The 17,139-nt window shown below is 39.6% G+C and overlaps 1 non-coding gene across 1 annotated transcript; it reads right to left on the reverse strand.

Moving 5' to 3' along the window:
* Positions 1–6,646: 6,646 nt before the first annotated feature.
* Positions 6,647–6,753, reverse strand: LOC134365070 (U6 spliceosomal RNA). The gene has a single exon (XR_010021924.1). It is a non-coding gene; the product is annotated as a U6 spliceosomal RNA (small nuclear RNA).
* Positions 6,754–17,139: the final 10,386 nt, after the last annotated feature.

The following is a 17,139-nucleotide window of genomic DNA, read 5'->3' on the forward strand; positions in this document are numbered from 1 at the left end:
TAAGCCTATTCACTCAGATGTTAACAGGTATCTCAAATTCAAAATGCTCAAAATAAAACTCCTCATTTCGTCCCCTTTCTCCACTCCACCCCCCATCTTCTTTGGTCAGTAACTAGCACCATGTTACCTCCCGTTATCCAGGCCAGAAAGCATCCCTGCTTTCTTCCTTTCTTTTCCTCACCTGTACTCCCTCTATCAGCAAGCCCAACTGTTCTACTGCCGAAATACATCCCAGCAATGCTGACCAGACTTATCCCTCCCATGTCTGGAGCACAACGTAAGAAGCTATCTTCTCTGTTCTTGTTTCTCCTAGGAAAACTCTTTTTCTACTCTTGCATCCCTGCCAGCATGACCTTCTAAAATAATAATCAAATCACGTGACGGTCTGCTCAAAATTCTTTAACTGCTTTCTCTTCAGATAAAATCTGGATTCCTCACTGTGGCTTATTATGTCTTTATCTCTGCCTACATGTCTTCCCTCATATCCTATTCCCCATGTCGTGGCTCCACTCCTTATTTTTTGGCCAGAGTATCCTGAGTTCATTTCTGACTCTGACTTTGCACATGCTCTTCCCTCTCTTTTCCAGGCACTTTCTTCCCGCACACCTTATTGTGACATGACTTCTTCTTTATTCAGGTCTCTGCTCAAATGTTCCTCCTAACAGACATTTCGCATAACCAACTACATATTTATTGTAGTATCTCTAACCCAGTCACTCTATCATTTGGCCCTATTTAAGTTTTCTTGATAGCACTCAACCCTACATAGCATTTTAATCTTTCGTTCTTTATTCAAGCTTCACAAGGGCAGAGACTTGGTCTGTATTCATCCTACAGCCCCAATGTCTAGTAAAATGCATGGAGCATGGTAGGCGATCAATAAATAAGTGATGGTTAATTCATTAATTTCTAAGCCTCATGGACAAATGAAATGAGCATTATAAAAATAACTATCTCCCAAGGCCATCTTGCGGAGGCCACGGTGGTGGTAGTACTCTAAACTGCCATGCAGTTGCCAGGTGGGGTTCTTCTGTTCATACTGAGTCAGAGGAACTGAAACCAAAAAATGGTTCCTGGAGACAACAAATAGACCAAGAAGTTCTCTTTTTTTCTATGTCAGCTCTTCTTTACTGAGCTAAAAAGGGACAAGTTCACAGTGACTGCCACTAAACTTTTAGAATCCTGGCGGGCAGCTGCTCTGCACTGCTTGCCACACACCTTTGCACTTGCTCTGTCCTGTCCTCACCCCTAAGGAGCACACGTGCCTGCTCTCCTTTACAGGTAGAGTTCAATGCTTTCCTCAGGCCAGATAGAGAGCAATCTCCTTCCAGAATCCTTTGCTGATTAAACATTTGCTCGTGCCGATCTCGCATCTATGCACATACTTCACAGATTGTCTTGTAATTACTTATGGTTCTATTTTTGGTCTTCAAGTGGATTATAAAGCTACTCTAGGAGAACTGCTTTTCCTGTACATCCAAACTATCAAGCTCAAGGATGTAAACGTATAACTTGGTTCTTGAGATTATTCGTTCCTAAATGGTGATGATGATGATGATATAATGTTAATAGTAATGATAATAATAATAACTTTACAATTTTGTGCAATACATTTTTTTGGTATCATCCTATGTCAGGTCTTTCACATGATTAACTAATTTAATTACCTCACCAATCTTGTAACATAAGTACTATTATTCCTATTTCATACATTTAAGGGAAAAAAATAGAAGTTCAGAGAAGTAGGTAGCTTGATGAAGGTCACAAAACTGATTCAGGTGTGTCGGTTTCTAAGCTGGATCTTCATGCTGCAGTACTACTTCTACTACTTGTTTATTGAGAAGCAAAGTAGGCAAATCTGTGGGTTAGATATAGTTAAGAATTTGCAGATTATATGGCACAGCCCTGACTCCAAAATATTACAGTCTAGCAGAGGAAATACTTTAAAAAGTGGATTTCCAGCTACAGCATAAAAAATATAAGGTGTCACATAAAAAATCAAAATAACTGAGAATTGTACTTCTGGGTGCAGTGATGGTACAAGGCATCACTTGATGGAGGAGGCAGCTTTAAAGTTGAACTACTGAAATTGCTTCATTAGATGGAGATAATAAATTTTCAGAAAATTTCAGAAAAATTTCAAAGAAATAAAAATATTTTAATATTACATGAATTTAATAGAGCAATTTTTTTCCCTATTCTGTATTCCTACGATAGGTGGTATTTGGTGCCCCTGACTTTGTGGTTCTTCTTAGAAAGTGGATTATGTGAAGAGAGGATTTTAGCTCTTTTGAGAAGCCTTTGTTTTCATTTTGAAGAGAGTTTATTCATGTATTCATATATCAAATACTATGCTTTGGGCACTGTTTTAAGTGCTGGGGAAATAGTGATGGGTAAGACCAAGTTTCTACCCTCAAGGAGACTTCAGTCTAGTGGGGAGAAACAATATGTAAATCAGTAAACAAATAAACTTGATAAAGGGACCATCAGGTAGTGATAGGGACCAGAAAAATTTCAGCAGAGTAGAAGGATGGAGAGACAGCAGAGGAAAGCTTCTTTGCCTAGATGGTACGCCAAGGTGGCCTCTCTGAAAGGGCAACATTTAAGTTAAGACCTAAATGATGAAAAGATTGTGAGAGCTGTACAGAGGACTCTAGGAAAAGAGGTCCAGGAAGAATGATTGGCAAGTGCAGGGGTGGGAATGAGCGTGGTATATTTTGGAAGTGGAAAGGCATCTAGGTCTTAGAGGGTGGTGGGAGATGAAGCTCAAAAGCTGGTGTTGAGAAAGGACCAAGTCACATAGATTGTAGGCCAAGAAATGCAGTTGTACATTATAAGCAAACATTTGCAAGGACATGCACATGTGTGAATTGGGGATGGAATGCAGTGCATGACCCATTATCTATGATTAACATAGGTCAGGAAAAACTGTTGTTTGAAGAGAAGCAGGAATTACTACATAGGTCAGAAGCTTTCTCAGGAGATAAATTATGATATTTAGATGAATTTCAGGTGAGCCAAATTTTCCTTCAGAAGTTAACTACATTTTATTTCCTTTTCATTTCCATAATAGGTGCAGGTTTGATAAAGGTGAAAGGGGCTCAAATATTATTTAAATTTGACAACTTAAGATATTTAGCAAAATTGCCATGAAATAATTGACTCTAATAATGGCCACTTAAAAAAAATGTGCACTGATGTCTGTTAATGGGGTGATAATGTGCCTTACTTAGTTTCTACATGGAAATGAAGCAGATTAAACTGGAGAAAAGGCTATTTTCCAGGCTCAGAGACACAGATATTTCTTTGTTTAGTCTTCCCAAATCTTAGCACCAATGACTGTTGGGACCCTGGCAACATCAACCTGCTCCTCTTATAAGTAGCAGTAACTTAGCTCTGCCATTTTCCACATTAATTATAAATTTCCTCTGATTTATTTTTATTTTCCCAAGAGTTCAAATGACCCAAATTATTACTTTTTAAATCTCAGAGTTAGTTAGGCCCAACTTTTGAGGGGTTGAAGAGTGTGATCTGGGGAGAGAATATAGAATAACCTACTGAAAAGGATGTAATTTTTTAATTGAATAAACAGACTAAAACATCTATTAGTCCAGATCTACAAGAACAAACGAATTTCCCTCATACTTAAGAAGTTAATGGCAACAAGTATGGATTCTTCTATTTCTGGTATGGCCTTGGTCTGAGTGTGTGATGGAAGGATGACAACTACGATTTCCCCAAGGCAGGCAGACGTGATGTTGCATGAGCCAAACGCCCACTTTTGAGCACTCCTTACAAACCCTAAATGTGCTACTGGTATTATGGGATCTGGAGGGATACAGATGACTTATGTGCTATTTAAGCCGTGCATTCCATCCCATCATATAAATACATGGGTACGATGACCCACCTTATTATCAGACCGTTGCAGAGTGTGAAGTAGTGTATGGTTTCCAAGTGCAAGTGTGTGAGAGAATAAATGCACGAATATCTGAATGTGTGAGTGTTAGAGAACACCCCTGAAACAGTAAGCCCCTTCCTGACCTAAGAAGAAAATGTATTAAAAGTATGAGGGCATTAAGTTTTCTGCAACAAGTTTGTTGACATGAACTAGAGCCAGGAAGGGAATGTAGAAAGAACACGTGGACTTGGGGTCTAACTCTTTATTTAGTTAACGTGTGGGTGATGATCACTGTCAGAAAGTGGATACTAAGGACGCCTTCTTCAGAGACAAGAGGCTTCTCCTCCTGCCTTATTTGGCTTTGATCCTCTTGTGGGTGACCCATCATGTTAGAAAATAATCTCTTTCAAAAGTGTAAATATTCCTCTTTCTGTGGGTGATGTCATCTTTCCTGTGGCCCAAGCATTTGTTACGAAGTAGTACTTAGCAACATATAATCATGATTTTCTCCTCTTAGAGTTCTGAGCATGTTTGTTCCAGTGAAGCCAGGAGACATATTTTTCAGGGAGGTAGGGGTTAGAGCTGAAAAAAGGAAGCTATGCCTGGAATGCTTTCTTGACTTGTGTTCCTTACAAGTAGCAAGAAGACAGCTAACTTTTCCTTCCTGTGGCAATAGCTCTGACTTTTTTTCTGTGGGTAAGAAAATAATTTTGAAATATAACTCCAAAGGAAGTGGTTTCCATGCAACTGAGCACCATAGTCTCTTCTTTAAAGTGGTGGATGTCTTTTGCTTGGCTTGGTTTGGCTTGTCTTTCTTGTGTTTTTCCTTGTAAAGTGAGTGGGGAAAGTTGGACAAAAGAAAGCTGTGCACTGGCCAATTAAGAGTGATGTTTCTAAAGTTCCTGTTTATCATTCCAGGGAACAACTTGGGTTCCCTTTTAGTTACATCCTACCTACCTACTCAAAAACCTGTAAGGGTATCTCTGTCTCTACAGCTATACTATCTTGTAGAAAATAGCTGGATATTTCATAAGATTTGTAATATGATTTGAATCCTTACAGTTTGAAGAGACCTGAAGTTTAACAGGGCTTTATATTTTAAAATAGTGTATATTTTAAAATTCATAATTACCATCAATTTCATTTTATTTATTTTTATTAATATTATTATTTTTTTACATTCTATGATGTTGTTGTGGAGAGGTTGGGAGAGGGAGAAGGGAAAGGGGAAGGAAATGGGATGGAAGAAGGAGGAAGGAGGAGGGGCAGGATTGAGGCCTGTGGCACCCCCCACATTCCCACAGGGGAGACTAGGTGGCTTCCATTGGTGGCTTGGTCATTGCCAGGCTGGGTGCAGATGTCACGGGGGTGTGGCAAAAGCCCTCGCTCCCCACTACTCCAGCTTGGGAACCCTGGGCCCTTCTTGCTGTGGCTCGGTGGTTGTCACTGGGCTAGCTGCACATGTCAGGGGGGCATGGCTGAGATCAGAGGCCCCCCACTGTGCCGGGGCGCTTCCAGCAGTGGCTCAGTGGTCCTCGCTGGGGTGGTTGTGCATGGTGGGAGGGCATGGCCGAGTCTCTCAGTCTCCACCCTCAGGACTGGTTGCAAGTGTTGAGGGCCATGGCTGAAGCCCTGGCCCTCCCCGCTTTCTGGCTTGGTAGCTTTGCTGAAATGAGACCTTTACTAGTTAATATCAAACTTTTTGTCTCTGGTTGTGGGTACTTTGTTTTTTCTTTCTGTTCTCTGTTGGATTATTTGCTGTTCCCACCACTTAAACTCTGTGCTGGAACTAATTTATTGTCCTTTGCTTACTTCTAAAATGGATGAACTTCCTGTGGGGACCAGCACTTGAGCTCTGTGGTTGAGCTAAATTGCTGCTTTGCTGTTGGTTCCCTAGGGGAAGGCTTTTTGTGCAGCTCAGGTTTTAATGGTTGACTTTATAGGTACTTCAATGTCTAGTCAGATCCAGTGCACCTGCACTGTGCAGAAACTCTGGTCTGAGCCTGAGTCTTTTCAGCAAACTGTACCCTATGCAATTCCATATTCCTGACCAGTCTCTACTGAGTGGTCCTGTGTTGATGGGGATCATATCAGCTGTTCTTGCTGTGCCCCAGTGTTTCTTCAATGGGCCCATCTCCCCCACTGCCCGTGCTCCAAACACTTCCTGTGGGATGGGCTGTGTGCTCGTCCCTTGTGATGACTCACCGGCTTCTAGGCAGCTTCTTTTTTCAGTTGTTGTGGCTCCTCAGTCCTGACTTCCATGGGAACCCTATTAGTGGTCTTGCTGGCCTGGGGGCCACCAAGGCCCTCTTCTCCCCTGCTGCCTCTAAGCAACTTCATCAAAAGGACACAGCTGCAGCTTTTGCCAGCTCCTGCTCTGTGTGCTCAGCAGCTCCAGTCTGAAAGCAGCTGGGATTCAAAATGGTCAGAGCGATCCTTTCTTTCTCTCATCGTGGCTTCTCCCACCTTCATGCACTCTGCAGGTCTCTCCTCCTCTTCCCCTGAGCTCTAGCGGCCCCATCTTGGCTGTCATTGCTTTTTGATAGTTGTAAATTGGTTGATTTGTGGGAGAGAGTGATGCTGGTGACCCTCTATTTTGCCATCTTAACTGGAAGTCCCCATCTATTTTAAATAATAACGACAACTATATTTTTTGAAAGCCCTGACCTATGTTAGGATAATTCTCAAGAGGCTATTCATTATCATAACTCCATGAAGCAGACATTTTTTTTTTTTGTCTTTTTCAAAAATATGGAACACTTCACATATTTGTGTGTCATCCTTGCACAGGGCCCATGCTAATCTTCTCTGTATCGTTCCAATTTTAGTATATGTGCTGCCAAAGCGAGCACTGAAGCAGACATTTTAAATTTGCAAAAACTGAGACTTATAGAGACCGCCCAAAATCTCATACCTGATAACAGACTCTACAGGCTATCTTCATTTCACAGGCACCAAGGCCATGGGCAGAACAGCAGCCTTTGAAATAAACTTCATTTTTTTTCTGACCTGATTCTTCTAGTGTGGTGCATAACGAGACCATTGCACCACACTGGTGGGGGAGAGGTGGGTACACCCCATTGCCAAGGGCAGCCACAGCAAAGGCAGAAGGACAAGGTTGCATTGGCAATGACTCTTGCCAGTGGAAATTGGCCCTGTATCATATTTGGCATGTGTATACCTGTTGCCAGTAACCCCAAAGCAGACAGCCTTTTCCTCTTTAGTCACCCAGTAATTTAGTCATAGACAAGATAAATTTACTTCAGTTGGCTGCTGCTTCCATCATGGTAAGGAAAATAATCCGGAGTTATGCCACATATCATCCATGCACTTCTTCCTCCTGATAATTAATGTCGCTGCCTTCTATGAATTGGATATTAGTGCCAAACATGCCCTTTCCTACAAGTTCAAAAGTAATCTGGCAAATTAATACCTTCCAGCGCCCACAAGAAGTTCTTGGTATTTACGGACCCTGACAAACTATTTACAGCTTTGTCCAGACAGACCTACCAAAACTTTGTAAGAATAAACAGGCTTGAAAGGCCTCCGAAGGGGAACAACTATCCTGGCTAAGTCTATAATTTAGACTATCTTTAGAGAGGTATGACTCCACAAAGAGAGAGAGGCCCAGAGTGGGCAGCTTCTTTCATACAGTTAACTTTTTCTTTACTTAATTGTAAAGACTAAATGTCAAGTAGGAAAGTGCTTTTGCAGGAGCGTGGGAGTTGTGAAGCTGTAGAAGGAAGTTACGCTGTGTGTGGGCGTAAGCACGTGGGTGGGAGTTACAGACTATTGCTCTACTGCAAGTCTAGAACAATCATGCATAAACATCTGTACAATGTACCTTGAACAGAATCCATAAACACCTATTAAAGGCACATGATAAGCACATATTCCTTTATTTCTAGGAACAAAAAACTAATTTTACATCCATACACACAAAAAAGATTTAAAATAGAAAAGAAAAAAAAGAGCTTTTAACTTTGACAAAACAAAAGATAATACAATGGGTTTTCATTTTATTTTCAAATATTAATTCAAAAGCTGACATGCTACACTCCTTGAAAGTGTCAAAGAGAAGCTGGCTTTGCTTATAAATGTCATAGACTTAAAAGATTAAGCCCAGGAAGTAAAGGAAAGTAACACCAAAGAACACAGCAAAGGAGCAGTAGTAAATGATCAGTCACAGATTTCTTCCAACCTTGCCTCGGGGACTAAGTGATGGACATCTTGCCACTTGACAGAAATAAAGTCACTATTTCATGCAACTATAATAGAATTCCGTCCTTACAAATGAAGAGGAATTCAGGAAGCATTAGTGTAAGTACTGTGATGACTCTCACATGGCTTTAATTCTAGATATTTGAATTCAATGAAAAAAAGGGGGCGAACATAAAAACAATGATCTGTTTAGATTCGCCAGTTACACACTCTCATTCTTTTTCACTACTTTTGCTCACTTTTATTATTTACTTAATTGATCATAATTATTTACTATTTCGTATCCATTGTCTTCACTAGACTGTACGTTTCAACAGCCTTCAGGTCTAGTGTTGTTCCCCACACAGCCTCAGACTCTAGGAAGGGCTGGAACTATGCCAGTTGCTCAGTTACTATTTGTAGACTTGGATAGGAAAGTTGATAGCAATAAGGCTTAGAATAAAAATGCAGCAGTAAGTGATGAGCTGGTGACCTATGGCCAGAAAAGTTTGAAAAAGGAAAAGAATGCTCCACATTGTCTGAAAACACATTCATTATGGGAGGGCAAGATGGGATCAGGCCCTGTCAGCAGTTACTCATTGCTAAGCCCAGTGCAGATATATGGTCATTCAGATCCATCCAGGTGGGGCCAGGAGGGTCATTTGGACTGACAGCAAATTCACAAAGGCCCTACGTAAATTAAGACTCCCAATATTACCTTCCAATGAGATTCAAATGAAGTATGTCCTATTATGTTAATTTGTTGAATAAATTTATAAACTATACTGAAATTTGCAAAAGAGTTTCTTGGGCATTTCTTCATTTGGATACACACACATATTCTATAGTCTGATATATATAAGTATTTATATGTTTATATATATCAGACTAAATATATACATATACTAGATATCAGACTAAATATGTTTCTATCTCTATATATTTAAGTATATAAATATATTCTCTCACTCTTTCTGTGTGTATGTGTACAAACACAAAAAGAGTGAGAAAGAATATATCTATATACTTAAATTTATATATTTATATATATATAATTTAGTATATGGTCCAGGACACACTTGATCCCTCAGAGGCTGTGGTGTCATTCTCAAGGGTTGCTCATGATCACAATTTCTTAGAAGCAGACAGAGTATGGAACTTTAAGCAAACTGCAACCTAAGCATCCTGGAATATGTAGAATTATCCTCTGTGTGATCTTGACTGTCCAGTTTTTTTAAGCCCATGGACCACTAATTCTTACTTGGTTATACCAAGTAAGAATTAGTGAAACATATTTCAGGTGCCTAACAAGCACCATTTGCAAACAGGTGCATGACAAAACATTCTTTTACCACCAATTTAGCTCCCCACAACTAGTCCTATCTCCCACATTACTAGGTGCATATGGGCACCAGTTTAACCAAACCTAACTCTATTTGAGAGAGAGTTTCCTTCAGATAATATTATTTCTATTGAGCAAAATAAATTTTACTTATCAACGGGAGAAATGGAGTGGGTGGATGGATTATCATTGATTCTGGGTAATTTCCATTTCCTAAACTCTAGCTCAGCAGTGGGCAACCTTGGCTGCACACTGGAATCAACCTACAGGTGCCACTTCCAGAATCTGATTTAATTTGTCCGGGTCACAGTCTATTCATCCAAAAATGTAGCCAGAGTTAAAAATCCCTGTCCTAGTTTATCTCCTCATTTCCAGCATGAGCTCATAATTACCACCTCATATACCTCTTGTGAGGGTTCAACGAGATAAGGAGTGAAATTAGAGTCCCTAACATTTCTGAATTCACCGAGTTCAATTCTTCCTTTATTTCAGAAAGGGAAATAAGAAGGGAGGGAAGTGGGGGTGGGAATTCTGGGAAGGTGGGGGGGGGTGTCCTTCCACAGAGCCGGCCAAGTTCTGCCAATTTGCAGTTCATTAGGGTTAACAAGCTATCCTTTGTCAAAGCAAACACTCTTGAAGGATTAAGCCTCATTCTCGCCTTAGTGTGAATGACTTTAATCAGATAATCTCCTATCACCTAGTTGAGGGTTTGTTACTAAAGATCTAGGGGAGGTGAAGAGAGAGAGTTGCAAGGCCAGCCTGGGATCCATTGAAGCAGAGCAAGGAATTCTGCTGTCTGGGATTCCCAGGCCCTGGGAAATAGACCCAAAACTTAGTAAGCTTTTCATAATGGCTGTATGAAAAATCTGGAGAACAATCTTTCTCCTCACATTGCTAGGGCAATGATTTGTTAAAGTGTTCATCTGATCAAGTCATTTGTCTGTCTAATGGCCCTTTGTGACTTTTCTCTGACTTTCCTTCTGCCATGAAACTCTTAACACGTGCCTGGTAATCTTACCATTTGCCAGCTGCTTCAAAGCCTGCAGGAGCAAGGCCTTGCCCAGTCCTATCCTCTCCGCCATCTGCTTGGCACATGGTAAGCAAGCAGGGTTTGTTGAATTGAATTTAAGTAAATTGTTTCATTTGCTACACTCTTTTCCAACTGTTTTTCTCCCCCCCGCCCATGTCTGTCCCCACTGACAGACTAGACAGTGAATACTTTGAGGAAGAAAATAATCTGTATTCTCAGTGCCAAGCACAGCTCTTGGCATACAGTTAGTACTCAGTGAACACTTGTTAAATGAATTAAGAAGCAATAGCCAGTGTACTGACGTCTAAGTTAAGATATTAAAAATAATGTACTGCTCAGTTCCTACACTGTTGGACAAGGCAAAAGGAAAGAAGAGAAAAAGTTGTGTATATAAACCTCTTACCATTTATTAATGTCACCAAAATTGTTCTTATTCAGAAGTCTCTTTAAGGCACCTCTTGAGACAAAGGTTGAACATAATTTCAGGAAACTCAAAGAGATAAGAAGGAATAAGAGGAGCCAACATAAGATCCAGAAAGAGAACTCAAAGGATGAAATGAAAAGAGAGAGGGATGTGGAATATCATAGAATCCAAAAGAAAGAAACCTCAAGAATGAAACTAGTAGATAGATATAGCAGACATTTAGGAAAATTAAAATCAACTCTGCTATTGGCATTTTCAAAAATTTGTTAGACTTTTGGAACAAATAAAGCAAGGACCATGTTTTTCATATACATTTTTTCCTGTAAGACTTATTAGATATTTTTAAAAGATTACAAGGGAATTCTGGGCTAAGCTACAACATACAATTTTATGAGATGGTAGAAAGTATTTCACAATATTACATATAATTATATCTTATAAGTATACAAAGTTGATAAATCCAATTTGACCTTCTGGCTGCCTGTTATATATTTATTTTTGTATCTATTTTATTTATAAAAAGACCACTATTTTACATTTTGTTTTCCTTAACGACAATTCCACAGCAGAAGACATGTGTACATCCCAGGTAGAGTGTTTAGAAATGTATTACAAATTAGACAGATTAATTTAGGATCTTGGGATATAGTCTATGAAATACTATGAGACAGGAGACTTGACCCATTATTAGCTGCAAGACTTTTGTCAAGGGTCAACTCTCAGCCTCCGTTACCTCACGTGAAAAGTAAAGATTATGATAAATGACACAGAGGATGTCATTTATTTTACAAGGTTGTGTTAAAAGATTAAATGAAAGAAAAACCAAAGAAAACAGAACACAAAATTCCATATATGGTTCAATATCAACTATGTAAAACAAAAATGCATTGGAAAACCTAGAAGGAAATAAACTGTAAAAATAATGTGACTATCTCTGGGAACTGGAATCACTTCTGATTGTTACACAAATATTCTACCTTCAGCAATTTTGAATTTTCTATTTTGTATTGACTCTAAATAAAATATAAGTAATGCACACACAGACATACTACATATCTCACTTCCCTGAAGGCATGGAGGTAGCTATCTTATGAATTATCTCCAGCTCTGAGATGTCAGATTTCAACTCTGAGATGTAAGATTCTAAGTTTGGTGTACCCCACTGCTAAGGGTCTTCAACCAAATCACTTTCTGCTGCTGAGTCTCCACCATTTGCAGATCCCTGCACTCCTGGACGGGGCTCACTCTTTCGGTTTGCTCCCATTCTCAGCAGTGGTGCACTTTCTGTGTTCTGTAGGATGAGACCACCAGCCTCCATACAGCAGTCAAGAGTGATCTAGTTATCTCGTGAAAAGCAAATTGGACCACCCCTTACCCCCACCTGTAACACAACCAAAAGGCTCAATGGTTCCCACTGACCAAAAGGATCATTACTATAGCTTTGTATTTTGAGTGTGATAAACTGATTAACATTCATTGTTTCTCTTCCTTGACTATAAGCTCCTTGAGGTTAGGTAGTCTCTTAGTTTTTATTCTCCATTGGATCTCCAGCCCTACAGTGAGCTCAAGCCTCAGGCTCTTGACCTGCCATTCCCACTGCTTTGAATGTTCTTTCCCCAGGGAGTCCTCACTTCACTGAGGACTCTGCCTACATATGAGCACCTCAATCCTTTTCATCCTGTTGGACACACAACCTCCCCTCCCCATCCCCTCACCTGTTTTATTTTACTGCATAGAGCTTTTCTCCATCTGAAATTACCTCATATGTTTACCTTTTTCTTTCCACTTTACTTATTTATTGCTTGTCTCCCCTAGTAGAATGTAAACACTGTGAGGGAAATGATTTGTCTGGGTTGTTCATTTCTGTAACCATAATACTTGGAGTAGGACTTAGCCATAGTAGATGCTCAATAAACATTTGTGAAATGGATAGAGTCATTGTGTAAAGAAGTGTTTTCTGTATGAAGAAAAGAAAGGAAGGATGAAAAATGAGGAGAGTAAAAGAAGAAAGAACAGGAAAGAAGAAAGAAATAGAGGAATAAGGAAACATACTCCCAGAAATCTAAAGTGGCTCTACTTCACATTATAGTCAAGGAACTGTTAGGCCTATATTAGGGCTTCTTCTTGTCCCCATCAACTTTAAGAAAACAAGACAATGAAAATAAATGGCCTGAGAGAGTGAGAAGACATTGATGCCAGTTCTGCTCTGCTGCGGTGCCAAGTTTCTTATACAATGCTCTCCTCTGGTCTAACAAGGGAACAGGGCCAAATGGTCTCCAAAATTCCATTCACTACTAAAATTCAATGTTTGTAAACTTTTAATTCTAAAATGTATTTGCTTTCTGTCTTTCTATTGCCAGATCCCCAAATAATTATATTGAAGATTTAGATTAAACTTTTAGGTAAAATAGCATTTACAATAGTTGTGAGAAATTCACAACTGAGTTAATATTTTAACCATTATAAACACTGTTCAGACAAATATATTGATTTTAAATAATATTTTGACATTTATGTGATTTATGTGATGTTATATGATATACAGTATATTTACAAAATATACAAGGGTACTTCAAAAAGTTTGTGGAAAAATAGAATTGAAAGATAATATGAATCTTTCCATGAACTTTTTGAAGTGCCCTCATATAATAGAACACATATTATCTATATTTAAATAATGGGCATGATTTAAAGAACTTACTTTGTATGTGAAATATATCGAGGTCCTTGATGATAAACTAAATTCATGTAATTCTATCAAGTATATTTATTTAGATATCTGAACAAGTCTGAATTCAGGCTACTGAAGAGGGTCTCTCCTTCCCCCCAACCATACTATAAAATTTAATGAAGATACATTTAATGCATCTATCTAAAATTGATTCTCCATACAAGAATGTTTGCAACTTTTCATTGCCTTCTAGAAGCATCTTCTCTTAACCACCTGTATTTAAGCATGGATTAGAAAGCAAGGGACCTAAGTCTGGGTCCCGATTGTGACATCTTGCAATCGATTATTTTTGCCCTGGTATAATAAAAAATAGCATTCCTGTGATTCAAGACATTTTTATATTTTCATTAAAAAAATACCTTCTTGGGATATTTTTATTTAGATGACTTTGGAGGGCAGAAAAGGCAAATTATATTTGGGATGCAGTGAGATCTTATGGAGCAGTAAATGTAGGATGAGAAAGATACAATTCACACAGACACACAGACACACACAGACACACACACACACACGTGCCTTAAAGACTCCCATTTGACTGAAAAAGATAAATGCTACCATTTCCTTTATCTGTTTTATTGGTAAACAGGGAGTTGATATTATCTGTAAAAACTATATCACTTAACTGTATTTCTACTGTGACTCATTTGTATAATTGAGACTTGAATGGACTGAAATATTTCAGGAACCTGTAGTGAATACTCTTTCCTTTATCTGAAAATGTAATTTTATTACATCTGAAATTGTTTTCTATAATTTCCCTCTCCACCCACAAATGACCTTCTTTTTATACTCATGGAGATACTCAGTCATGAACCTATGAACTATAACTACACTTCATAGAAGTAAAAGAAACCATAATGTTCTCCTGGCACTGAAGGAATATCAGTGATATTCTAAATAGGAAACTGTTAACTTTTTATTACTATAATGATTTTTTAGTAATTTCCACAATTTGAAATGTGGTTAGGATGTGCTGGTAGTTGAAAGCTGGCAACATGATTTCATATTTTTAGCATATGATCTTATGTTTGTTATAGTGCTTCAAAATTTGAAATGTGTTATTTTCTGTTATAATGTTATCAATGATAATAAATTAGGCTAACAAGTGGCACTGTAGTTTTATGTCACAATTTGTTTTGACTAATTTTTGAGTTCTAGATTGACCCTGGTTTCATGAGTTTCCTTAGCCATTCCTTTTCTCTTTACCTAATGTAAAATAACATTTTTTTCTCCTCCTTGTCATTTGCCAGGATGTTTATTCTACTGTTTCTAACATTCAAGTGTCTTTCTTGTATTTCTTTGTATTCTGTTCAGTGGAGCAGAAAATTTGTCTCAGTTTCAATTTTTCTTTTGTTCCCCGAAGTTCCCCCTTCCTCCATTGCTGAAGGAGAAAAAATAATTTCCCCTCTTGGATCATACCAGGTTCAAAGTCCTGCTTTTTAGCAAGTTGCTCCAAACAGCAAATTTTCTAACCCACATGAAAAAAGAACACCAAAGCTCTAACTTATAAGACTACAGGGGACTGGGAACAAATGAAAATAAATGCCCACCACCAGGATCAGCTCTTAGCGGTTCACTGGGCATTCTGAGGAGAGGGGCATGGAAGCCAGCTAGGGCACCAGCCTGCTACCACATGCAGAGGTGGCTCCGCTCAGAAGTCAGGCCTCCATTGTCATAGAGAATGGGAGAGAGACTGAAGAAATTAAAAGGCAAGTAGCAAACAATCCAGTAGACTTAGCCAGGGATTTGGGAGTCTCCCAAGGCTCCTCCCTTCCTCATTCCCTGCATGAGTCATTTTTCCAGTCTGTCCACACCCATTCACCCTTCCATCTGCCACCACCCCACACTCATTCACCCTCCAAGCTGCTGCCACAGGATCTGTTTGCAATGAAAGTCCAGACTCCACCTATTGCCCGTGCTGTGTAAACTTTTCTAGTTCATCAGTTTCAGAGCATGGATGAGGCTCCTTGGATTAACACAGACCTACTTTTAGCCTCATCTTCTGGTACTCCCCTGCACTTACCCTTTGCTCCCTTCTCACAGAAAGGCTGGCAGGTTCCTTGTATATTCCCTGATCTTTTCTCCACCTGGACTCATCTCCCTTCTTATCTTGCTAACTTCTACACACCTTTCAAGGCACTGGTTAAATGCAATTCCTCCAGGAAGCCTTCTCCGACGCTCCTCAGGCCCCTCATGGGTTCTCTTCTACCATCGTAACACTTATCCGTTAGGCAGAATTAATTGGTTCATTTGTCTTTTCCCTAGTAGAGGTATTGTCCTTGAGTGTTGGGACTCTGTCTTACCCATTCCTGCATCTCTGGCATAGCAGGCAGCTGACGTCATTGTTGAAACGAATGCTCAATAAGAAGAAACGAAGTCTTCATAGCTTGGGGTAGCTATTGGCAGATAGTACCCATCCCAGTTCTCTGAAAAAGTGTCAGTGTCCTTTTAATTTGCTTCAAGTGTGTGGTCACTTGGGTATTTTTTAATGATTAACACTGAGAAGTGGCACCATTTAATTAATTAATTAATTACTTCTGGAAGGGATTAGTGCACAATATTAACTCAGTGTTTTGTGGAGCTAGCCAAGCATCAGGAAGTCAAATCTGTGATTAGTGCCTCTGGAAGGTGCTTCTGTACTTTAGCACCTTTTGCCATGTTTTCTCCTCCTTAAACGGCCCCGCCCTCTTCAACCCAACCTAACAAACCTGCAGGAAGAACTTGTACTCATACCATATCCAAGATTTTGGCCCAAATCATTTCCAAAACATGGAACAAACGTTTTTTAACTAGAGTCATCCTTGAACAAGTTATCAAAATTCTTTAAATTCAAAGGAAATCCTGCCCTCTAATCTCCAAAACTTGATCACATCTCAGAAGTCCAGGATTCTGTCCATTCTAAGTGAAGCCAACTTATAGCACCCAGTGAATTATGGTTTGGGGCTGTGGTTTCTTTTGTTCCGGCGATAATACGGCCTATTTGCCTTAGAATATTCCAGTATTTCAGACAATTATATTTTATTCCTAAAGAGGGACCTTTGCTTTCTATAAATCAAATAGTGCAAAGTTGGGAATACAGGGGATTTTAAATCCCAGATATTATTTACAACCTAGATGGGAAGCAGGTATGTGAGTGGTGGTGCTTGTATGACAATCAGTTTACTGAAGAATTCCAAAACTGTGGACAGCCTCTTCTTACAGAAAGATACACACTGGCAGCCTCGCAGATGTTTTTCCCGCCCGTTAGATAGCCCTCCAAGGTTCAAAAACTGTGTGGTGCATTTTAAGGCGGCAGCCCCATCAGAGCTCAGGGTTTCAGTCTAATCTGATTCTAACCTTCGGTCTAACCTTGCCGGCTTCCTTGCAAAGCCTCATCCAAGGGCCTCTTTCAAAGCGAACCTCTCCGTGTGCCCAGCCGCTCCGGAGGAGCAGTAGGAAGGGGGTGCGTCCCCCCGCACTGTAGCGGCGAGGGTGTAATGCTGGACGTGCAAGACGGAAGGTACCAACGGGA

The sequence above is a fragment of the Cynocephalus volans genome, chromosome 1 (assembly GCF_027409185.1).
Source record: "Cynocephalus volans isolate mCynVol1 chromosome 1, mCynVol1.pri, whole genome shotgun sequence".
In the NCBI taxonomy this organism is placed as follows: Eukaryota; Metazoa; Chordata; class Mammalia; order Dermoptera; family Cynocephalidae; genus Cynocephalus; species Cynocephalus volans.